At 45.8% G+C, this 13,118-nt stretch overlaps 1 protein-coding gene across 1 annotated transcript in view; it reads left to right on the top strand.

Moving 5' to 3' along the window:
* The first annotated feature begins 790 nt into the window (after positions 1 to 790).
* Positions 791 to 13,118, top strand: part of gli2b (GLI family zinc finger 2b) — a 97,022-nt gene continuing 84,694 nt past the window's right edge. Inside the window, exon 1 of the mRNA XM_076303524.1 lies at positions 791 to 1,249. The gene's annotated coding sequence lies outside the window, so the exon portion shown is untranslated. The remainder of the gene's footprint in view (positions 1,250 to 13,118) is intronic.

Genomic DNA, 13,118 nt, shown 5'->3' with positions numbered 1-13,118 from the left:
TCACCTTAGCTTCACCATTATGTTTAAAGTCTACCTGAGAATTAATAGGCCTAATAATAATAATAAAAAATAGACAATGTGCTACATTTTAAACATCACTCTCCACGGTTCAGTCATTGCAACCAACATCCAAATTTATATGAGGGGTAAAGAGTGAATATAATAAGGACAAGAGAAATAATTTTTTAATGTATTAGTAAAAAATAAAATAAAATGAAATGAAGCAATAGACAATATGCCTTGCTATGACCATTGTCATTGGACGGTTTTAATGTGTGTAATGTCAGGGAAGTCGCAGAGATGCTGGCCTAACGGTGTTTTAAAGCATGTAATTGACATAAGACAACCAAGCCTCTAAAAAGAACGAAAAGTAAAATAAGCAAAAAGAACGAAAATATAATATTTTTTGTTTTATTTTTCAGATAGAAAAATAAAAAAATATGTAAAGCGCAGAATCCGCACACACTAGATATTTTTTATAAATACAAGCGATATTTATTGGCCAAATTTCAGTCACAATTCTAAAAAATCTTAAAAGATTTTACTTTTTAACGAATTCCATCACATCTCCCAAAATTGCATGCATGACAGCGCGACTGCAATGTCAGCCGCTGCGATTTCATCAGAAAACCTATTCAAACAATAAGAAACTTCATGTAACTTTTCCTTTCCCCTCGTAGTTGGGTTAAGCTAGCCCGGCCCATCTGGTGTAGCAAATGGCTGAAGTCACAGGGGAAGAGAAGGGGAGCGAGAGGCTGAGGGGAGAGAACGAGGGGGATCGGATTGAAAACAGATCAGCTCCGAGATCCCAACGCAGCTCGTCCGAGAAGGGACCGACAGATAAAACTACTGTCCTGCCGTTACAGTCGCGCCAGTGGTGTTTCAACTGCAATGAGATTATCAGTTTGGACCCGGAGCTCTTTTTCACATCTCGACTCATTGATTAGGTGATGGATTGTGAAAGTTAGCGAAACGCACGAACTCTTGGCTGAACTTTTCTGAATGATCCGCACGGGAGAAGTTGTGGCGAGTGGCAATGCTCACTCTTCCCTCTTAGCTGCAATGTCAGTTTAACTTTTAGATGGATTATTCTTATCACGCTCCGGAAAATCGGTTTCTTGTGTTTCACTGCCCGACAAAGTTTCTTCTGAAGAAATCGTTGACTCGACGCGCGCGGCACTGAGAGGATCCGCTGGACGGTCTAAACGGAGAGACCTAAGGTCACGCCAATCTTGATACCGTCACTAAGGTAAGTGCCCCAAACAAGCTTAAACTTTTATAAACAGCCATTAGCGTTCTTATGGGCTTGAGTTTTGATAATGACGTTTAAAAAAACAAAAATGAAATAAAAATAAGGTTTATCGCTGTTTCATTAAAAACAATATCATCACACGATTAAGGAAATGCTGATAAGTGTAGTCCACTATTTTCTATCGGCAAACTTAATAATGTTTTGAATGTTTTCATTTGAAATTATGGGAAAGTTTGCAATGGCTAGACATTAATGGTTTATTGCGCTTCTGGCATTACTTTTAACTCATTTGTTCTTGTAACTGGGTTGACATTGGAATTTGAAATATTTCGCCTGAAACTTGATCCATATGTGAGAAGATTGATTAAAAAGATGTAAGGCGCCAGTATGTTACAACAGTTTTTACTGTCACTTGCCAAATTTAGACGTTCAAGGAATATATTAAATAGGCCTATATAACAAATAGGTTACACATCTTTCCAGTTATGATATGCACAAATTGTAAGCTTTCTTTATGTTGCATTGTGTTGGATATGCTGCCTCTGCAGACAATAACAGATTTTTATGGAACATTTATATAACTTTAGACGTTTCTGAACATGCAGAATTAGTCTTTACCATATTGTGTCTCCAAAATATTACAATATAATATATGCATTTGATTAACCAAATTGTGACCAAAACATTTTAATGCATTATCAGAAAAAGCTAATTTACAGGTTTCTATCTACTTGAGATAAAAGTCTGTCAGACAACCCTTGTGCTTGAGAAAGCTCTATAAAAAATACCATGTGCTTGCAGGCCAGTGTTAATACTGTCACTTGTCACCTCTTGTGCTCAGCAAGGTGTGTGTTTGTGCTTGCTCTGTAAACTGAGAGGGGTGGGGGGTAGCAGCACTTATGTGACTTTAGTCCCTCTCCTATTTACTGTATGCATTTCCCCTTCAAATCCCCTCAATGAATGACAAAGATCCCAATCTGAGCGCGAGGAGGCTTGGCTTTGTGTGTTATGGAGAACACTCTTTTTTTAGGACAGAGCACTCCATAAGAGAGAAGCTAGCAAGCCAGGGGAGAGCATTTATAGAGCTGCTGCGTGAGTGTGTGTGTGTCTGTGTGTGTGTGTGTGTGTGTGTCTATGAGAGAGAGAGGGAGTTAGGGTGTGTTTGCTTGATAAATGCCTAGAAATAGCACGGACAAGCAGGAGTAAGAAATAAAAAAAAATGTGTAAAAGAAAGGACCGGGGAATGCTCTAATTGGCCAATTTAAATCCTTAAAGAAAAAAAAAGGGAATAAGAAAGAAAAAAAATCTTGGTGGGATGTGTGGTATTTTCTTCCCTTCTTTTTCCCCGATTGAGCAGCCTAGGGGTGCTGGGGGTGATTAGCATAAGAAAAAAGTTTTAGTGCATTTGCTATTGTGCTGAATGAAGAGTTCCAACAGTCACACCGCGAGACCAGTGAAAAGAAGCAAAGGAGTGATGGCCATTCAGGTTATTCAGACTGGACGGGGGGCTGCGGTCAGCCGACGCAGAGGGGGCCCTACTGACGGGCATGTCACTTTCATCTCCACAAGAGCCTTTTCCATTGGGCTTTTTCACACGTCCACCCACCAGGCACACACACACATACTCACACACTAGTGCGCACACACACACACACACATACACTAGTGCACACACACACACACACACACACATAGAAATTAAAATCACACATTCACTCACACACACTCACACACATCTTCTGTGGTCAGCCCGTTATTGAGCAGACTCATTCTTTGTCAGACATTGGAAGTAAATTTAATGAACCAGATGCAGTTTGTTACATTTTTAAAAAGGCGAGAAACTTTGAGAGCAAAATAAAACAGGGTGAAGAAAAGTGGTAGATTGCTGCAGAGCAAAAAAGAGGAGAGGAGAAGACGAGAGGGGAGGAGAGGAGGAGAGGAGGGGAAGAGAGGAAAGGGGAGGAGAGGAGGAGAGAAGAGAGGAGTTGGAATCCACTGAAAGAGAACTGAGTAAAATACCCCTGCCGAGAGAATTAAAAAAGTTAAAACAAGAGAGAGCAGCTCCCTCCCTCCCTCCCTCTCTTTCTTTTCCTTCCTCCCTCCTTCTCTCTGCCTCTCTCTCTCTTCCTTAGTGTCTCTCTCTCACTCTCGCACCACACCAATGAGGTGTTCTGGCTCAGAGAGGATAGGATATCCAGCCGTGTGTTCACCAGAAAAGAAATTCCTGCCTCTAAGCTGAGGATGAGGAGGGGCTCGCCGCCATGCCTGTGTGTGTGTGTGTGTGTGTGTGTGTGTGTGTGTGTGTGTGTGTGTGTGTGTGTGTGTGTAAATGCTGTGTGGTACTCAAGTCGCAAGGATCCACAGGCGAGAGGAGCTGTGTGTGTGTGTGTGTCTGTCTGTGTAAATGCTGTGTGGTACTTGAGTTGCAAAGATCCGCAGGCGAGAGGAGTAGGCCATGTGTGTGTGTGTGTGTGTGTGTGTGTGTGTGTGTGTGTGGGTGTGTGTGTGCGTGTGTGAATGCTGTGTGGTACTCACGAGGATCCACAGACGAAATCGACAGGTTACTCTGTGTGTGTGTGTGTGTGTGTGTGTGTGTGTGTGTGTGTGTGTGTGTGTGTGTGTGTGTGTGTGTGTGTAAAGGCAAGAGGAGCAGGCTGGGTCACAGTGAAGCACATGGGCACTTGATTATAACTCCTGCAACAGTGAGCAGTGCTGTGTCTCTCACGTCAGGGGTGTCCACAGTGTTCACAGGGCACACTAAACAAGGAGTGATCTTGATCTTTACTCCTCCTCCACTGCCTCCCTGGGAATGGATGAATGGATGCATTAGAGTGCGTGTATGACTATCATTTTGAAACTACAAAAGCAATGAACGTGTTCAATATGCAGTTTTGAGCCCAGCCCAGAGAAAGCCTGCTGGGTCCACTGGGCTGGTCAGTCTGCTGTGTTTACTGGGCCCACACTGTCCCACACATGGAGCTGGTTGTGTAACACATCTGGACCAGAACAGAGCCGGCTGTGAGCCAGAGGGAGCGCCTGTTCTGGGCTACTACGGGTCCCTATTGCATGGCTGTTGCCTCATGTTCCCCTCCACAGCACTGGCTCCATGTCCTCAACTCTCTTCTCTCTCTCTCTGTCTCTCTCCCTCTCTCTCTTCTCCTCTCTCTCTCCCTTTCTCTCTCTCTCCTCTCTCTTCTCCTCTCTGTCTCTCTCTCCCTCTCTTTCCTGGGCCGGTGGCATTTGTAATTGCTGCCATACTCAGACCAACAGAACACTAATATTTTTGTTTTCTCACATCCTCCACATGGCTATTCCACCACTCCAGGGGGGGGGGGGGTTGTTTCCTCAGGCGATGTTTTGTGGCCAGACCTCCCCCAGCATGAACCCCCCACCACACACACACACACACACACACACACACACACACACACACACACACATTCACAAACACACACAGACACAAACCATGGAGACTGCACTGTCACAGTACCACAGCTTTTCCACAGACTTCGGGCGCAGTGTTTCTCTGTCACGTCTAAGGCGCTTTGTCAGAGTTGTGCAGGCGAGACACTTTGCATTAAGCGCTAACAGCCGCTAGGCGCCTGTTCACATAGACATGCAGATGTGAGAGGAGGACACGACGAGCGCCGCTGTGATCTGTGAGCTGTAAGAGGCTTCACTAGCTGTGCTGTGTTTACTGACAGGAGCCATTGAAGGGAGTAACAGACCCAGTTCAATTCATATGAAGTAGGACTGCTGTACTGCACTCATATATTAATTTAGGCTACATTAGGCTAGGTAATAATGAGTTTAATGCTTCTTTTGTTTTTCAGAACCAATGATATTGTACAAATATTTCACCTTTAGAAATAACAGAATAAAGACATCATGTTATAGTAAAATAGAGTAAAAATGCTGTTTGCTGTTTGAGCTGTTATCTGTCTGTACATGGAAATTGAAGCACGATAGCAAGGAGAATAAAGAGGCTATTTGTGAAATATGAATACAAAGACAGAAAAAAAATATCATTAATATAATTATAAATAATAACAGACAACAATACTATAATGCAGCAGGTTTTATGACAGAACACCTATTGTATTCCTGCTTGGCATAGAAATAATACCTTTTAGTTTGCAGTCATGGTCTGCATGAATGAAACAAGTTTCACTGGCGAATGCTCCTTAAGGGAGTTGAGGAGAGAGAGAGAGAGAGAGAGAGAGATATGGAGAAGAAGAGAGGGGGAGATGAAGGACAGGTCTTAAAAAGCAAGTGAATGAGAGAGAGGGAGAGAGAGAGAGAGAGAGAGAGATGAACTGTGCGTGCACACCAGGAGCGGTGGTGAGGGCGTCTAAACTCGCCTTGGCTGCCCTGCTTTCGACGTTTGAACTGAGGAGGCAATCCAGACGCCCGCTGAATTTCCAGTCGTATGTTACGTTTTTAAAGGAACCGTTGGGATCACGTATCCCAACATAAATTAGCTTCATTTTAAATTATTGAATTGCTTTGTCAAGAAGCGATAAAAAATATGAAATTGGGCTTTTGAACTGTCGTTGTTAATTCCTGTGCTAGATCCACCTTCGTTTAAATGGCATTAACTCATTTAGGACGGCTCTTTCTGGTCTAACTCCCATCACACATCTCCACTCTTGTGGGTGTGTGTGTGCGTGTTTATGGGTGTGTGTGTGTGTGTGTGTGTGTGTGTGTGTACAGTACGTGTGTATGTGTGTGTATGTGTGCACACAAGCGTTAGGCCCCCGCCGTGAGGAACATGAGTTGTTTGAAGGGGAATGGACTCAGACATAGCTGTGCTGGCCGGAGAATGCGGAGTGAGTACAACTCAACTGCAGTGTGTGTGTGTGTGTGTGTGTGTGTGTGTGTTTAATAGCATGCGAGCGAATACAACTTAACTGCAGTGGAAATGGGAAACAGATGGAGAGGACAGCAAAGCTCTTTAGGCATCACAGCTACTGTCCACACACACACTCCGCACACACACCCCACACACACATCCCAAATTACACTCCACACACAACCAACAGGTAATATGATTACTTAATTTTGGTTTATTCTTCACAGACACTGATCTATTAAATCAGATTGAGTACTAAAGAGATTAAGGTTGGCAACTAAAAATGTGGATTATGTAGTTAGTCGACATTTTTATACTGATGGCAGAACTGATCAGATACTCGTCACTACTCTGTCCTGATAAACCCCCACCCCCAACACAAACACACACACATACACACACACACACACACACACACAAACGTGTGACCAGAGAAGTGTCCATCCCTCTGTGACCCTATACCCCGAGCTCCTGTTGACTAGCATCGATGAGGCAGCAGTGATTCACCCACGGCACAGTCGGACCCTTTCGAGCCCTTACAGCGCATTAGCAAGTCATGAAGCTGCTCGGCGTCGTCCACACACACACACACACACACACACACACACACACACACCACTGCCGCTGCAGACAATGAACCGTCATCCATGTCTAATTACTCCTAATGAAACCAGGAGGATGTGAGGAGGACATCACAGACAGCGCAGGGAGGCAGGAATCAAACGGCGGCTGGCCACCAGGGGCGCGGGGTGTGTGGTGTGTGTGTGTGTGTGTGTGTGTGTGTGTGTGTGCGTGAGGGGAGCCTGGAGGAGACCGAAGTGATGAGTAGTCCTGCCTCTCGCAGACCCCCTTTGATTCGTTAATTAATTCCTGGAGGAATGCTACTGCACTTCTCTCTCCATCAACCCCCACTTCTCACACACACACACACACACACACACACACACACACACACACACACACACACACACACACACACACACACACACGAGGACAAACCCTTACATTCACACATCCACATACTTGTAATACACACATACCTACACTAACATACATGAAACACATGCACACATTAATTTGCACACAGTCATGCAAAGTGACATGCATATATGAGTGAGCACACAGATGAGAAAGAGGAATAGAGTGAGAGAGAAAAGGATAGCAAGAGAGTGAGAGATGAAGAGAAAGAGAAGCACAGAGAGAGGGAGAGAGAGAGAGAGGGTGATAAAGATGTAAAGAGACAGGCTGTTCACACACACACACACACACACACACACATACACACACACACACACACACACACACACACATATGTACCCACACACACACACACACACATGATGGTAATTTTGATACCATAGATTTAATAGAGACCCAGTCAGACCAATAGTATGAAAAATCAGGAACAGAGTTTATTTACAATGATGCGCATCAAGGGAGAGACAGTCATTGTAAATAAACTCTGTTCCTGATTTTTCATACTATTGGTCTGACTGGGTCTCTATTAAATCTGTGGTATCAAAATTACCATCACACACACGCACACACACACACACACACGAGTGGAGATGTGTGATGGGATTCAGATGAACTTTCTCTGGGGTGAGCACCTCGTGCTGCGACGCTGTGCCGCCGCGTCTCCTCTCAGAAGCACGCCGCGCGGCAGAACGAGGCGGGATGGGGTGGCTCGCAGCCGGGACGGGCAGGGTGGAGGAGGGGGTCTCTCACTCCCACAGTGGTGCGGCCCCTTCGTCTCCTCATTGGATCCATATGATGAGAGGCGAAAATGAAAAGGGCCCCAAGCTGCGGCCAAACCACAGGCTCCTGACTGATGACTGAAGACGGGAAGATGAGCCTAATATACGCGGTTCCTCAGAACAACAGAGACACAGAGAGACACAGAGAGAGAGAGAGAGAGAGAGAGAGAGGCCAATAAAGATGGATACAGAGAGAAAACGAGAGTAAATAAGGAGGGAGAGAGAGAAAGAGAATAAAGGGAGAGAGAGAGGGAGAAACTAAAAGAGTGAGAGAGAGAGAGAGAAAGAGAAGAGACAAATATTTCCATATGTTCCTCCTTAGCAATCACAAGCACTTGCACAATCAGAGACGGGTCAGAGTGTGGACGACGCCATCGTGCACAACAGCGGTCGGTGGGAGGGGTGAGTGTCAGGCAGGGCTGAGGAGATTTCTTGTGCAGCCCACCCCTCACCCCCAACACACACACACACACACACACACACAAACACACACACACACACACACACACACACACACCAACCCCCCTTACGTTCCTGGAGGAATGGTCTGGGGGTGTTTCCACCCTGTCTGAGGGCATTAACGCTGCCTTCCAGGTGAGGGCGGGGGGGCTTATGTCTGACAGGTCGGCTCACTGGGGATGTGTGTGTGGGGGGTGTGCATGGGTGTGTGTGTGTGTGCTTGAGTGTGGGTGTGGGAGGGGGGTCAAGACAGAGGCCCACAGGTGTCTGGATAAATCACACAGCGGCCACGGCACACACACACACACACATACACACACATGCACATGTACGCATGCATTCATACACAAACACACACGCACGCATGCACACACACATACACACGCACACACACACACACACACACACACACACGCACACACACACACACACGTTGTTATTACTACCAGTTCCCCATAAGTGCTTGCAGGCGTGCAGAGGTTAATGTGGGCTTCAAATCTGGTGGTTTGTTTTTTCTCAGTAGCAAGTTCAAACACTCCCGAATTCAAAGGACACACAGCACAGGCTTGGACAAGGCTCTGGTAGGATAGGAAGGAATGAATCAATTTACCATTCAGGATGAATTCATGAATTATAGTAATCTACGTTCAGTGCACTTCTTTGTGTGCTACTCAACATTAATCTCAGGTCTCTCAGGTCTTCAAAAAAAGTCTCTTTAGTTTCTACATTCCGTTTCTGTCACAGATAGAGACTGTGATGTCATTTCACTCATGATGTCATTATTAAGTATTGTTTGTGGAAGGCACATTGCAGTAGTTATATATTTCAACACACACTTTAACACACCCTAACTTATGAACATACACTTCAACACTGCCTAACGCATGCATATACACGCATTTGAACAGTATGCATTTGGTGACAGTACACTGTAATGGATAGTGTATAGCATAGTGAGCAAACAAGCTAAGACCAGCTTGGCCTGGTCAGGTTTGGGCGGCTGATGCAAGCCTTGACACCAGAGACCCTCCGCTAGGTCAGATTTAACAGAGACAGAAGAGGGAGGAAGTGGAGAGGACACTTTGCTGCTGTTAAACCGCTGGTGTCTTTTAACAACACCATTTGGCGCCCGGATCAAAGCAACAGGCCGCTTTAAAAGGCAGAGGGAGAGAGAGAGAGAGAGATAGAGAGAGAGAGGATCCACATGAAAAAAAGAGGAGAGGAGAAGAAAAAACAGTTGCACTAACGTTTTTGTTCCCAGGGGTGTGTGTTTGGAAGAAGGACGCCCCCGGGATGTGTGTGTGTAGGTCAGTGTGTGTGTGTGTGTGTGTAGGTCAGTGTGTGTGTGTATGCGTGTGTGTGTGTGTGTGTGTGTGTGTGTGTGTGTGTGCTAGGGGAGAGACAGCTCCGGCTCCTTGGCACGCAGGGAAGGCAACCATTGGGCGGCTTGATTCAGGGAGACAGGTTAAATCCTCTACTGAAGGCTTCCCACTCAGGTGGGGGTGGAGTGGGGTGGGGGTTCCACATCTGTTTGGCATAGGCACGGCCCTCACAGTATAGACACACACACACACACATACACACACACAGGATATTGCATGTAAAGGCAGGGGGTGTGATCTTTATCCGCGAGACTCCTCATTTGACCCCCCGCCCCCAAAGAAAAACCTTCAAAGCTCAAACCCCACCTCTGTCTCATCCATCCATCCAAACCCTCAAAGGGAGTTAGAGCCAGGGTGTCTTATGGGTAACCCCATGGACGGAGTGAGAGATTACCATTCATTCATTTCAGTGGCTACTAGATACCATACTGGCTACTTCAACCCAGGAAGTACAAAAATGCATCTTGGTTCTTGGTGACTCATTCATCCCTGTGAGGAGCCCCTGACCTGGGGTTGTTTCTTCCCTTCTTTCTATCTCTCTCTCTTTCTTTCTCTTTCTCTCTTCCTCTCTCACCCCTCTCTCACCCCTCTCTCTCTCTCTCTCTCTCTCTCTCTCTTCCTGATGAGCACTGGTGCTGGTAGCTCTGTCCTGGTGGCCTGCAGAAAGGCTCCGATCAGTCGGTCAGTCAGTCGCTCCTCTCTCACTTATTCTCTTGCTCGCTTGCGAACGCCCGGCGGTCAGCCCAAGCCGTGCTAAGAGAATGACTAATCCGGTTCTCCGAGGCCTTCTGATCACGCCCACAACTCCCTTGTGAGTGCCTAACTTCCCAGAACAGGACCAATCATTGCCTTCCTGTGGTTTAAGTTCTATCAGCGTGGCACATCAGTAATGTTGCGCAAGACAAGGAGAGTTTTATGGGTGAGAATGAAAGCAAGTCTTTGGAAATGTGGTGAAGGGCATCATTTAAATCAATGAGGTCCAGGGCTTGTTTGTTCTCCTGACAATTGCCTCTCATAAGGCATAATCACTGCTGTGGGGGGGGGGGGGGGGGCTTCACACACACACACACACACACACACACACTAATATATATATATATATATACTATATATATATATAGTATATATATATATATACCATATATATATATACTATATATATATACACACGCACACATCTCATAAGGCTGAATCACTATTGCAGGCGCCCTTACACACACACACACACACACACACACACACACACACTCTCTTTCTCTCATAAGGCAGGAGTCAGGGGTGGCCTGCCCATTCAGAAGAGGCATCCCACTGCAGGAGTTCAGGCCAAGGCGCTGTCTATTTTATCTGCCCTGAGTGCTTGTTACAGCATCCTGTGTGTGATGCTCAATACTAATTGTAGGTTTCAAACTCTCTTAAGAGCCAAGGACAACTATTCAGTCAATTTACATTATTGACTTAAATACTCAACATTTAATACATACCAATGAAGGCAAATATGTTGGATTAAAAACAAGCTACAGTGGGGGAGGCATTCATTTTTTAATCAGAATTGTTTCAGAATTGTTTTTGTTCTCATGTTTTTGTTTGTTGCTGCTATTTTTACATCTGGAAACAGAGGAGGAAGATAAGTGTGTGTGTGTGTGCGTGTGTGTGTGCGTGTGTGTGTGTGTGTGTGTGTGCGCGTGTGATATCTGGTAGAAGTGGAGTTTTTCGGCTCCCCTGCTTGTGAGTGAGCGAGGTGGATGTGGTGGAGGAAGAGGAGAGAAGGAGGAAGAGGAGAGAAAGAGGAGGAGAAGAAGGAGGAGTGGAATAAAGGAGTGTGCTTTCGCTCCGTGACCTTTCAGAGTTCTGTCAGGGTCGTTTGTTTCTGTGACAGGCCGCGCTGCAATTACTCAGGATGATGAGTTGAACCACGCTGGAAGTAATATTCAGTGATGAGCCAAACGGCTCTCCACAAACCTCACCGCACCTGGAGTACGGAAGCACACGCACTCCTCTCTCTCTCTCTCTCTCTCTCTCTGTCTCTCTTTCTCTTTCTCTCTCTCTCTCTACCCCAACTGTGTGCATTTGGGGTTCTTTTTCTTAATGTTGTTGTTGTTTCTCGTCTTGACGAGGGATATGAATTCTAGGAATTGTGGTCTCTGTCTCTCTTTGTCTCTTTCAACCCCTATGCAAATGTTGAAACTCATAAAGGTTATGTTCATCACACATAAAATCTCTGGTCAAACATACATCACCTCTGCGGTGTGATCCATAAGAAGACGTTGCACTTTTTAGCGTCTAATCAATTACGCATGGCAGCTCTGAGGAACGACAGACCGCTGATGAATGTTCCGCCCAGTAGAGAGAGCATCTGGACTCGGATATGTATCGAATCACCACGTATCTGTTTCTTTCACTGTTCGCTGTGAGGGGGAAAGGAAGTCGGTGGGGAATGAAAACAGTGTGGCGGTCTGAACTGAGGCGTGGAGAGTGTGTTTAGGGCTAGTGGCGGCGTAGCAGTTAGCACACGCGGCCTTGCAGGTCAGCTAGCAGCTGCATTCCGTCGGAATTAATGGTCAGGTCTTCCACAGTCACAGGAAATGGGTTGTCCTCTAGGCAGGGCTGCCTGAGTAACTGCTGTCTCTCTCTCTCTCTCTCACACACACACACACACTCTTTCTTTCTCTTTTTCTCAGTCTCTCTCTCTCTTACAGTCATTTTGTCTAGTTCTCATACTTCCTCTCTCTCTTTCTCTGTTCATTTCTTTCACTCTCTTCCTCTCTGTTCCTTCTGTTTCCCTCCCCCACCTACTCGTTTCCCTCTCGCCTTCTATGTCTTCTTTCTTTCTTTCTTTCTTTCTTTCTTTCTTTCTTTCTCTGTTTCCCTGGTTCATCCTTCATTCTCCCTCATTCTCTCTGCCCCATCTGTCCCATCTCTCTCTCTCTCTCTCTGTCTCTCTCTCTCCCTCTCTCTCCCTCTCTCTCTCTGTCTATCTGTGGGATGAGGAGTCTCATATATTGTGGGCATCTGTCCACCTACGTATGTTGTGACCCTTTGCGATTCCCTGATGTGGACGTCAACTTACTCTGCCTGACACCACCACCCCCCCCCCCCCAGTACCGTCGAACCTCTCAACCTCAGCTCACACCAGGCACTAAAACAATAACGTAAACAATAAACAATAACGTAAACAATAAACAATAAAGGGATATTTTGAGAATACCTCTCTGTTGTACAGTGTGCTCACAGAACGGAGAGCTAGTGCACCGCGAGGAGATGCTCGCTGAATGTGATTACGGATAAGACCCAACTCTATCAGTCTGAGCAGCAGTGCCTCTCATAGACACAATAGATACTGTACAGTACACACACGTAGAGAGCCACAGACAAAAGAGGCTGGTTTTGCGCCCACTGATGGTGTCTCCGACACCCTG

Source organism: Alosa pseudoharengus, unplaced genomic scaffold, assembly GCF_046254945.1.
Source record: "Alosa pseudoharengus isolate Yale_2024_CS ecotype anadromous, Long Island Sound unplaced genomic scaffold, YU_APseudo_1.1 YU_APseudo_1.1_scf_24, whole genome shotgun sequence".
Classification (NCBI taxonomy): Eukaryota; Metazoa; Chordata; class Actinopteri; order Clupeiformes; family Clupeidae; genus Alosa; species Alosa pseudoharengus.
Note: the sequence above shows the minus strand (reverse complement) of the source record. Positions and strands in the feature narration are given on the sequence as shown.